The 9,979-nt window shown below is 39.5% G+C and overlaps 1 long non-coding RNA gene across 1 annotated transcript; it reads right to left on the bottom strand.

Moving 5' to 3' along the window:
* Window positions 1-1,555: 1,555 nt before the first annotated feature.
* LOC127537454 (uncharacterized) lies at window positions 1,556-1,979 on the bottom strand. Its single transcript, XR_007947096.1, has 3 exons — window positions 1,902-1,979; window positions 1,732-1,867; window positions 1,556-1,595 (listed from the first exon to the last, which is right to left on the bottom strand). It is a non-coding gene; the product is annotated as an uncharacterized LOC127537454 (long non-coding RNA).
* Between the last annotated feature and the right edge of the window lie 8,000 nt (window positions 1,980-9,979).

Raw genomic sequence — 9,979 nt, 5'->3', positions numbered from 1 at the left:
CCCTTATCGTTCTCCAGTTTTCTCATTCTTGCAGACAGTTTTTCTCTCTCTTTTCTTGTGTCTATTCATCTCTGCTGCCGGCCGTCGACAATTAAAGCCCCACTAATGTCACATCTTTTTAAAAGAGAAATGGAGAGAGCGGAGCCATAAAAGAGAAATACAGGAGACGGAAAATTGGGAATTGTTAAGGAGAAGGAGAGATGGCGCGATAATAAAGTTGTGGCTATCGAAAATGAAACTCAAAGATAATAAAGTAATCTGCCGGCCGGCTCATAAAGACAGATGGACGGACGCAGAGATAAGTTGCTGATATCTGAAATGTAATAAAACTCCAGTAAATGAGTCTTTTCTGGCGTCGGGCTGAAGGTAACGGCAGCTGCAGCCGTGGAGGCCCGAAGCGCACATAATGAGTTTGTGGTAATAATCTCCAACAGATAAAGAGCCGCATTTGTATTCTGCGGCTGTAACCTGCTACCTGGACTTGTTATTGTGCAGCGGGAGGTTGCAGGTTCAAATCCCAGCTGAGGACGTGTGGATGTGAAATGGATCAGGACGACCTTGACCGCCACCTCTAATCCCTGAAAACACAGCCTGCATCGAGTCCGTGGAAGGAAAATAAATCAATTCCCCAAAGCTGACGGCAAATTTGATTCTGTTCCTGCAAGTGACGGAGAGAAAAACATCCACAAACCTTCTGCTTGATCCGCTCTTTGCTCAACTTCTGCTCAAGGTTGTTTCAAAATGTGTGTTTGAACATGAGCGGTTTAGTGATTCAGCAGAGGACACGATATTCAACAGCAGCACAAGTGGAAACTGGTTTCTGGTTATTTGAAGCACATTTTGAGTCTTTCTGGTTGAAATTTTAAGTAATTTTGAACAATTTTTGACTTGTTTTGGACAAATTTTGAGTCTTGTGCTTCACTGTCAGGACTATGTCATTTAAAAAACACATTTTGAGTCATTTGTTTAGTAATTTTGAGCAATTTTTGAATTGTTGTGGACAAATTTCTAGTCAGTAAAGCAGCCCTCTTGCTTCACTGTCAGGTCTATGCGTTCACTGTGGCCGTCCTGGACTAATGGTCACAGTTTGACTTATTGTGAACAGTATCTATCTCATTTTGGACAGATTCTAAGCCAATTGAATGAGGTTAAGGCATTGTGGATGAGTTCTGAGTAATTTTTTAAGTAATTTGGACAAGTTTCTGGTCATTTTGGACAGATTTCGAGTACTTTTGTTCTATTTTTATCACATTTTACACATTTTTTTAATCACTGAGACACATTTTTAGTCATTCTGAACAAGTCTTGCATTATTTTGGACACATTTTCTGTCATTTTGGACAAATTTTCTGTCATTTAGGACAAATATTTGTAATTATGGACAAGATTTGGATTGATTTTGCTGAATTTCAAACAAATTTAAAGTCATTTTGAAAGATTTCCAGTCATTTTGTACATGTGTCTTGTTGAATTAGTTAGGAGTCATGAGTCTGAAGCAGCTGATGTCTGTTTGTACAGCTGGATGGAGAAAGTAGTTCACTGTCTGTGGAGTTATTTAGGAGCTCTGATTAGTGGAACTATGACTCCTTCTAGACCTCCTGATTAATGGAACTAGGACTCCTTCTAGACCTCCTGATTAGTGGAACTATGACTCCTTCTAGACCTCCTGATTAGTGGAACTATGACTCCTTCTAGACCTCCTGATTAATGGAACTATGACTCCTTCTAGACCTCCTGATTAGTGGAACTATGACTCCTTCTAGACCTCCTGATTAGTGGAACTATGACTCCTTCTAGACCTCCTGATTAGTGGAACTATGACTCCTTCTAGACCTCCTGATTAATGGAACTATGACTCCTTCTAGACCTCCTGATTAGTGGAACTAGGACTCCTTCTAGACCTCCTGATTAGTGGAACTATGACTCCTTCTAGACCTCCTGATTAGTGGAACTATGACTCCTTCTAGACCTCCTGATTACTGCTGGCTCTATTCTTTATTATTGTTTTGTTGCTCATTGATCTTCTTGGATATTTTGCACTCATGCAGTCCCAGATCATCATACTTCCACCGCCGTTCTTCACTGTCAGTACTATGCATCCATTGTGGTAGTTCTTGTCAGGTTCTCACCAAACATCTGGACTCCGTCTGAGCCCAACTCATTTATCATTGTCTGACCAAAGAATGTTCTCCAACATCCATCAGGCTTCTTTTTATGTTCTTTAACAGACTTTCAGGATGTTTAGCACCATTGTTTCCATTAACAACCTTTATTCCATCTATTTTTCTACAGCTAAACAGTGAAGGTAGTTCACCGTCTGTGGCCACATCAGTTCTGCAGGATTTTCAGAAAATGTTGTAAAGAGTAAAACATCGACCAAGTTCTTAAAATACAACATGGAGGAACCACTGTGCTGTCTTTTTGCTCCACAGTACTCAGTAAATATTGAGATATTTCCATCTGGACTAAAACCTCTTGAATGACTGACACCGCCGCCCTTAGCGCCCTGCGGCTAACGGCTAAAAACAGCAGATTCCTGCACTCGGAGACGCTCTCCTCTGGTTTTAGAGACGCTGATCAGCTTGTCAGGGTGTAACTTTCTCCCTGGAAAAAGCCAATTAAGTCTGTTCAAACAGAGCTGCTGGACCGGAGGAAACAAGTTTTACACCGTTTGGGTTTTCACATGTCAAAATCAACAGCGGAAGCTCTGCAGCCAACATCGCACTTTGTGAGGCCGATTCAAATAAACGAAGGGTTTGACGTGCGGTACATCACTTCCCACCTCCGAGGGGGTCGACGGGGTTTTATTCCCAACAGCAACAGACAGAAATAAGAAGCTAAAGCAAGACGGAGCGACTTTGCATCGGTCTAAATGGATCAAATAACGTTATCTAATGCAGTGGATTTGCCTGAAGTGTCTGAGCTGCTCGCTGCTGTTGTGTTTGTGCTTGATCTTTGATATAATCCCTTTCGCCGGGCTAACGCGGGTGACAAAAAACAGCGAATTTTGGAGGACTGTAGAGCCGCGTACACACCGTCCAAGCTCTGCTCATTATAACGGGCTGCAAACGGCGATAAGACCCGCCGACACATGCAGCGACGCACACACAAAGAATCTCTGCATCTGCAAGGTCATGGCGGTCAGCATAATAATGCAATCTATTCATGCTTTTAAGTTACCCTTGGCTGTTCCGCCACGTCGTACTCCTGATGTTATCACGGCTTGAAAAGACACAGAAACCCAATCTGCATACCTATTCCTATAAAAAGAGCTAATTAAAAATGAGATTACAACCCCATTACGCCGGGATTCTTGCCTGTTTCACCAGAGTTTAGAGTTTTTTTGAAAAGCTTCTGAATGTGGGTGTGTTTGTTCGTATGAGCAACATGTCTGCTGCTCTGATTCTGTTGTGGAAAAGCAGCTTTTGATCAGTGCAAGTCTGGGCCAAAGGGGCACGAATCTGTGGCAAAATTGTAAAAAATAAATAAAACAAATTTATATGTTTATCTCTAAGATTCTGATTTTAAAATCGATAATCAGATGCAAAAATGAAGACATGACTTAAAAAAAACACAGATTGCAGCATTTTGGACAAGTTTTAATTTGTTTTACACAGTTTTTAAGCCATTTGGATGAATTTCTAGTCATTTCAAACACATTTTGAGTCATTTCTGGTGAAATTTAAAGTAGTTTTGAACAATTTTGAACTTGTTTTAGACAAATTTCCAATCAGTGAAGCAGCCCCCCGTGTTTCACTGTGAGGACTATGCCTTCACTGTGGCAGTCCTCACAGTTTTGGAGAATTTGTACTTCATTTTGGACAGATTTTAAGTCAGTTGAACACGTTTCAAGTCATGGTAGATGAGTTTTGATTCATTTTAGATAAAACTTCCAGCTATTTAGGACAAATTTGATTCATGCTGGACCGGTTATTAGTCGTTTTAGACAGGTGTGGATTTTGTTTTGGACAAGTTTTCAGTCATTTGGATTGGTTTCTAGTCATTTCAAACACATTTTGAGTCACTTTTGGTAAAATTTAAAGTAATTTTGAACAATTTTGAACTTGTTTTAGACAAATCAGTGAAGCAGCCTCTGTGTTTCACTGTCAGGACTATGCCTTCACTGTGGCAGTCTCAGTCTTCTGGTCACAGTTTGTGTCATTCTGGACAATTTCTATCTTATTATGGACAGATTTTCATTCAGCTGAGCACGTTTCAGTCATTGAGCTTTTTTTAAGTAAATAATCAGATGCAAAATTAAGACATGACTGAAAAAGACACAGAAAACTGATTCTTTTAGCAACTTTTCCTCTTAAAAACTACATTTATTTCATTGTGTTGTCGTGCAGTGTGTCTGCTCAGGTAAATCTTATATATATTTTCTTTTCTGTTTGTTTTAAGTTTATTTCTCTCGACTGACAGCAAAATTCAGTTTAGTTTTCTTTGCATAAATGGATATTTCTGACCTTCCCCTGACTGCTACCTGCAGACTTTGGTGTGAAGATGTGCAACAAAGAGGCTGCAGGGCCACAAATCTGTCGCAAAACTGCAAGAAATTACATGGAGTTTAAATGTTTTTCTGCTGCTTTATAACTGTTTCATTAGATTCAGGTAAAAACAACCTCTATTAAACACCTCCAGCTGGTTTCCTTCATTTATCCGACACATTCTTCAGTGTCTAAATTTAAAAAATAAACCCCTCTCTGCTGTAAAGGTCTGTGGTCTGCCTTGAGTCGGCCTTAAGCCTTTTTACATCTCCCAGTAATCACATTCTGGTGGCTAAAGTGTTCTGGACTTTAATGGAGGAAGCCCATTGTCAGAATTTTGATGCACGATGTGGTTTTTTTAGCCTCCATTTACTGCAACTTCCAGTTAGCATCTTTAAAGGTTTGTGGGAAGACGTTTTAATTTGAGGAAAAAAAGCTGAAGAGAATTTGTCTTCTTTATCTCTGAGTGGTTATTTTCCCGTAAGACTGAGCATTTTGAAAGAAAAACTGCATTATTTTCCATATAAGTCATATTTTCCTGAATAAATGACCTTCAGAACTTCTGTCTTGTTGCAGTTTAGTTAAAAAACTTGATTTTGAGGAGACAAAGTGAAGCTTCAAGAATGTCTGTTTGATATTTATTTTATTTATCGCTTTAAATATGTTTTCCACCATCAGCAGTAATTATTCACACGCCTTCATCGGCAGCTCCGTCGTCTCATGAGCGTTTTAATTCAGCAGAGATTAGAGGAGTGTGTGTTAGTGTGTGTTAGTGTGCTTTAATGTGTATGTTTGTGTGCAGGCCTGGTGGGAATTCCTGAGAGTCCATCTGAGACACAGATGCTCCAACAGATTATTATCCTTATGGGCTGCCATATGAGCGCCAACAAACACACATGGACCAAAACACACACAACAAACACACACATCCTCCCAAAGAGCGACACCAGCAGTCAAAGATCAACAGAAAAAACAGAAGATTAAAAAATAAATAGATGGATGTTTAGGATATTTAAGCACGCTGTAAATAAAATAAATACAATTTTAGCAGCAATTGTTTTACATGTTTTGTTAAATTACAAATCTAAAAAAAAAAAATCAATTCTCATGTTATTGTAGATAGACTCCAGCACGACCCTAGTGAGGACAAAGCGGTGTGTAGAGAATGGATGGATGGATATTAAAAGTAAAACAAATGAGCAAAACACTGGTGAATACACAGTTTTACATGATTTTTTTAACTGTGTTTAGATGAGCAAAATGTCATTATTTTACAGATATTTGCCGTAATTTGAAAGAAAATAGATTTTCATTAAACATTTTAAAATTCCAAAAAAAAAATTAATTCATTTTACATGTTTTTCCAGTTTTATTAAATTACATCATCTGCAGTTATATTACAGAATATAAAAAACTATGAAAAATAATATTTGAATAACAATTTAAATATTTAAAAAATATTATTATTCATAATAATTATTCAGCACGACATTACTATTATTAATTATTATCATTATTATTATTATTAATATGAATTATTATTATTATTATTATTATTATTAGTATTTCTGTTATTACTACTGTTATTATCACGTGTTTTTTACTGCATTTAAATTCAAATATTTTTACAGATATTTCTCTTTTTTGAATGAAAAAATGTACATTAAGAATTTTAATTAAAAATAATAATTATGTTATTTACTACTTTATCACTGCTATTATCTCTATACCTGTAATTTTATCATTTTTGTTGCTTTATTAAATTCCAGATAATATCCAGTAAAATCACAGAATTTACATTTTAAATTTACACGTTAATGTATAAAAAGAGAGGGACAAAACTGCAAATAATGTCCACATCAAAAATCTATTTTCAGTGATTTCTAACTTTTATTTATGTTGTTTTCTTAAATTAATGTCTGATAAAAAATGTGTAAGAAATTATGAATATACTTGTTGACCATAAAAAATAAACAAAACAAACAAATAGTAATTTCTTCTTTTACAATGTGTGACAATGAAATTTACGGCTACTTCATGTCTTTTTAGAGATATATTCTTTTGTTTTCACCACTTTTACAGTATTAAATATTGCAGAATTCAACCTTTTCATCAACAGAGTTTTCCGTCACTGTCGCTGCCTTTCCATATTCTTTACAGATTATTTTTTTCCAATGGCGATTAAAGGTAAGAAGTGAAAATGTTCTAAAAGAGAAATAATAAAAGGTGTATAGAATGACTGGAGAGGAAAACCAAGGAGCTAATCGATGGTAACTGAGGAGGAAACCTGACAGAAGGTCAGCGTTTGATGAGGAAAGTTTAAAAGGAGAAAAAGATGGAAGGAGGAATAGAAGGAGGAGAAATCATCCTGTGAGCTGGTTCTGGCTGTTAAGGAGACGCTGGATTAAAGACACGAGGTTTGGATTGAAAGAGGAGGACAGAAGGACAGAGGACAGAGGGCAGAAAGATGGAGGACAGGAGGATAGGAGGACCGAGGACAGAGGGCAGAAAGATGGAGGACAGGAGGATAGGAGGATGGGAGGATAGGAGGATAGGAGGACGGAGGACGGAGGACAGGAGGATAGGAGGATAGGATAGGAGGACGGAGGACAGAGGGCAGAAAGATGGAGGACAGGAGGATAGGAGGATAGGAGGACAGAGGGCAGAAAGATGGAGGACAGGAGGATAGGAGGATAGGAGGACGGAGGACGGAGGACAGGAGGATAGGAGGATAGGAGGATAGGAGGACGGAGGACAGAGGGCAGAAAGATGGAGGACAGGAGGATAGGAGGATAGGAGGACAGAGGGCAGAAAGATGGAGGACAGGAGGACAGGAGGATAGGAGGACGGAGGACAGGAGGACAGAGGACAGAGGGCAGAAAGATGGAGGACAGGAGGACGGAGGACGGAGGACGGAGGACAGAGGACAGAGGACAGAGGGCAGAAAGATGGAGGACAGGAGGATAGGAGGATAGGAGGATAGGAGGACGGAGGACGGAGGACAGAGGACAGAGGGCAGAAAGATGGAGGACAGGAGGATAGGAGGATAGGAGGATAGAAGGACGGAGGACAGAGGACAGGGCAGAAAGATGGAGGACAGGAGGATAGGAGGATAGGAGGACGGAGGACGGAGGACGGAGGACAGAGGGCAGAAAGATGGAGGACAGGAGGATAGGAGGATAGGAGGATAGAAGGACAGAGGGCAGAAAGATGGAGGACAGGAGGATAGGAGGATAGGAGGACGGAGGACGGAGGACAGGAGGAGTGACGATGGAGGACAAGGACGGAGGACAGGAGGATAGGAGGACCGAGGACAGAGGGCAGAAAGATGGAGGACAGGAGGACGGAGGATAGGAGGACGGAGGATGGAGGACAGAGGATAGAGGGCAGAAAGATGGAGGACAGGAGGATAGGAGGATAGGAGGATAGGAGGATAGGAGGACGGAGGATGGAGGACAGAGGACAGAGGGCAGAAAGATGGAGGACAGGAGGATAGGAGGATAGGAGGATAGGAGGATAGGAGGACGGAGGATGGAGGACAGAGGACAGAGGGCAGAAAGATGGAGGACAGGAGGATAGGAGGATAGGAGGATAGGAGGACGGAGGACGGAGGACAGAGGACAGAGGGCAGAAAGATGGAGGACAGGAGGAGTGACGACGGAGGACGAGGATAGGAGGACCGAGGACAGAAGGACGGAGGATAGGAGGACAGAGGACGGAGGATAGGAGGACGGAGGACGGAGGATAGGAGGACAGAGGACAGAGGACAGAAGGACGGAGGACGGAGGATAGGAGGACGGAGGACAGAAGGATGGAGAACGAGGACGATGACGAGGATGGAGGAGTGACGACGGACAGCGGCGGACGAGGACAGAGGACAGGAGGACGGAGGACGGAGGACAGAAGGACGGAGGATAGGAGGACGGAGGACAGGAGGACGGAGGACAGAAGGATGGAGAACGAGGACGATGACGAGGATGGAGGAGTGACGACGGACAACGGCGGATGAGGACAGAGGACAGGAGGAGTGACGACGGACGATGGAGGATGAGGACGGAGGACAGAAGGATGGAGGACGAGGACGGACAATGGAGGACGAGGACAGGAGGATAGGAGGATGGAGGACGGACGATGGATGACGGACGACGGAGGATGAGGACGAGGATGGAGGACGGAGGACGGAGGACGAGGACGGAGGAGTGACGACGGAGGACAGATGATGGACGCCGGACGATGGAGGAGGAGGAGGAGGACGGAGCTAATCAGGCAGCATTTCTGAGAATGAACCCAGAGGGATACAGACTGAGATGTTTGCAGCTCTTCCTGTCCCTGGATGAAGTCGAAGCATGAGGCAGATATTTTAATGAAATGTCAGCAGAGACGTCCTCAAACATGCAGCCAGGAAGGATTCTGTTTACGGACCGATAATTGGATAATTCTGCAGCAGCCCGCTTCCAAAATTTGTTTCCCAAATCAGCAACTTGATGAGTTTTAATGCATCAAACAGTCGGGGGGGCGAGGTCCGTTTGAGACGGTTTGTAGAGAAACCAAAGCCTCTATGCGTCTCTATACATGTTCTATACTGAAGGATAAATAAATAAATACAAACAATAAACATCTGGAAAGAACAAAAAAATAAATTTATTTATTGATAAATGACAGCAAAGTAGTGGTAAAATAAATATTTTCATGATATAAATGCAGTAATGTTATTTAGTTTTACAGCCAAACATTGAAAAATAATTTTTCTTGTTCATTTTATTTTGTTTTACATTTACATTAACCTGTAAATTAGTATTTTTTACTAGGATTTTACAAGGTAAAGCAGGGAAATTATTTAAAATAACTTAAACATACACATTAATAATAATAATAATAATAAATTATTATTAATAATAATGACAATAACAATGTGTAATTTTACAGTCAGATATTGTAAAATAAAAAATTATTATTGATAATAATGCAGATTGTTAAAGAGGACATTATTTAGAGTTTTGCTCTTTTTTATTTTATTTTTTTCACAGTTAACATTTATTCAGTGTAAAACAATTATTTATAATTTATTTAATAAAATAATTTATAATTTCTTGCAAATAACAGCAAAAATAATTGTGAAATTATTTTGTAGTTATTTGAATACAGTGAAACTGCTTAGTCTTACAGTCAAATATTGTAAAATAACAAATTCCATTAAACTGACATTTAATTTAATTATTTTAATTTTTAAAAAATTTATTAGATGTTTTTTTTTGTCATTTAACAAAACTGGGAAAATATGTAAACTAACAGTCAAAAGAACAATTAATATTGTCATAATCCTCCCTATATATTTTCTTTTAAATAAAAGCAAAATAATAGTAAAATTATATCTTTTAGTGATTAAACATTCAGTCAAATATTGTAAAGAAACAGCATTTTTGAGTTTTATTTCATTTTTACTATTTTAACAATTAACATGTAAATTAATATTTTTTCTGTAAATTATTAAA

Source organism: Acanthochromis polyacanthus, chromosome 15 (assembly GCF_021347895.1).
Source record: "Acanthochromis polyacanthus isolate Apoly-LR-REF ecotype Palm Island chromosome 15, KAUST_Apoly_ChrSc, whole genome shotgun sequence".
Classification (NCBI taxonomy): Eukaryota; Metazoa; Chordata; class Actinopteri; family Pomacentridae; genus Acanthochromis; species Acanthochromis polyacanthus.
The sequence above is the reverse complement of the archived record's forward strand: the minus strand, read 5'-3'. Positions and strand labels throughout refer to the sequence as shown.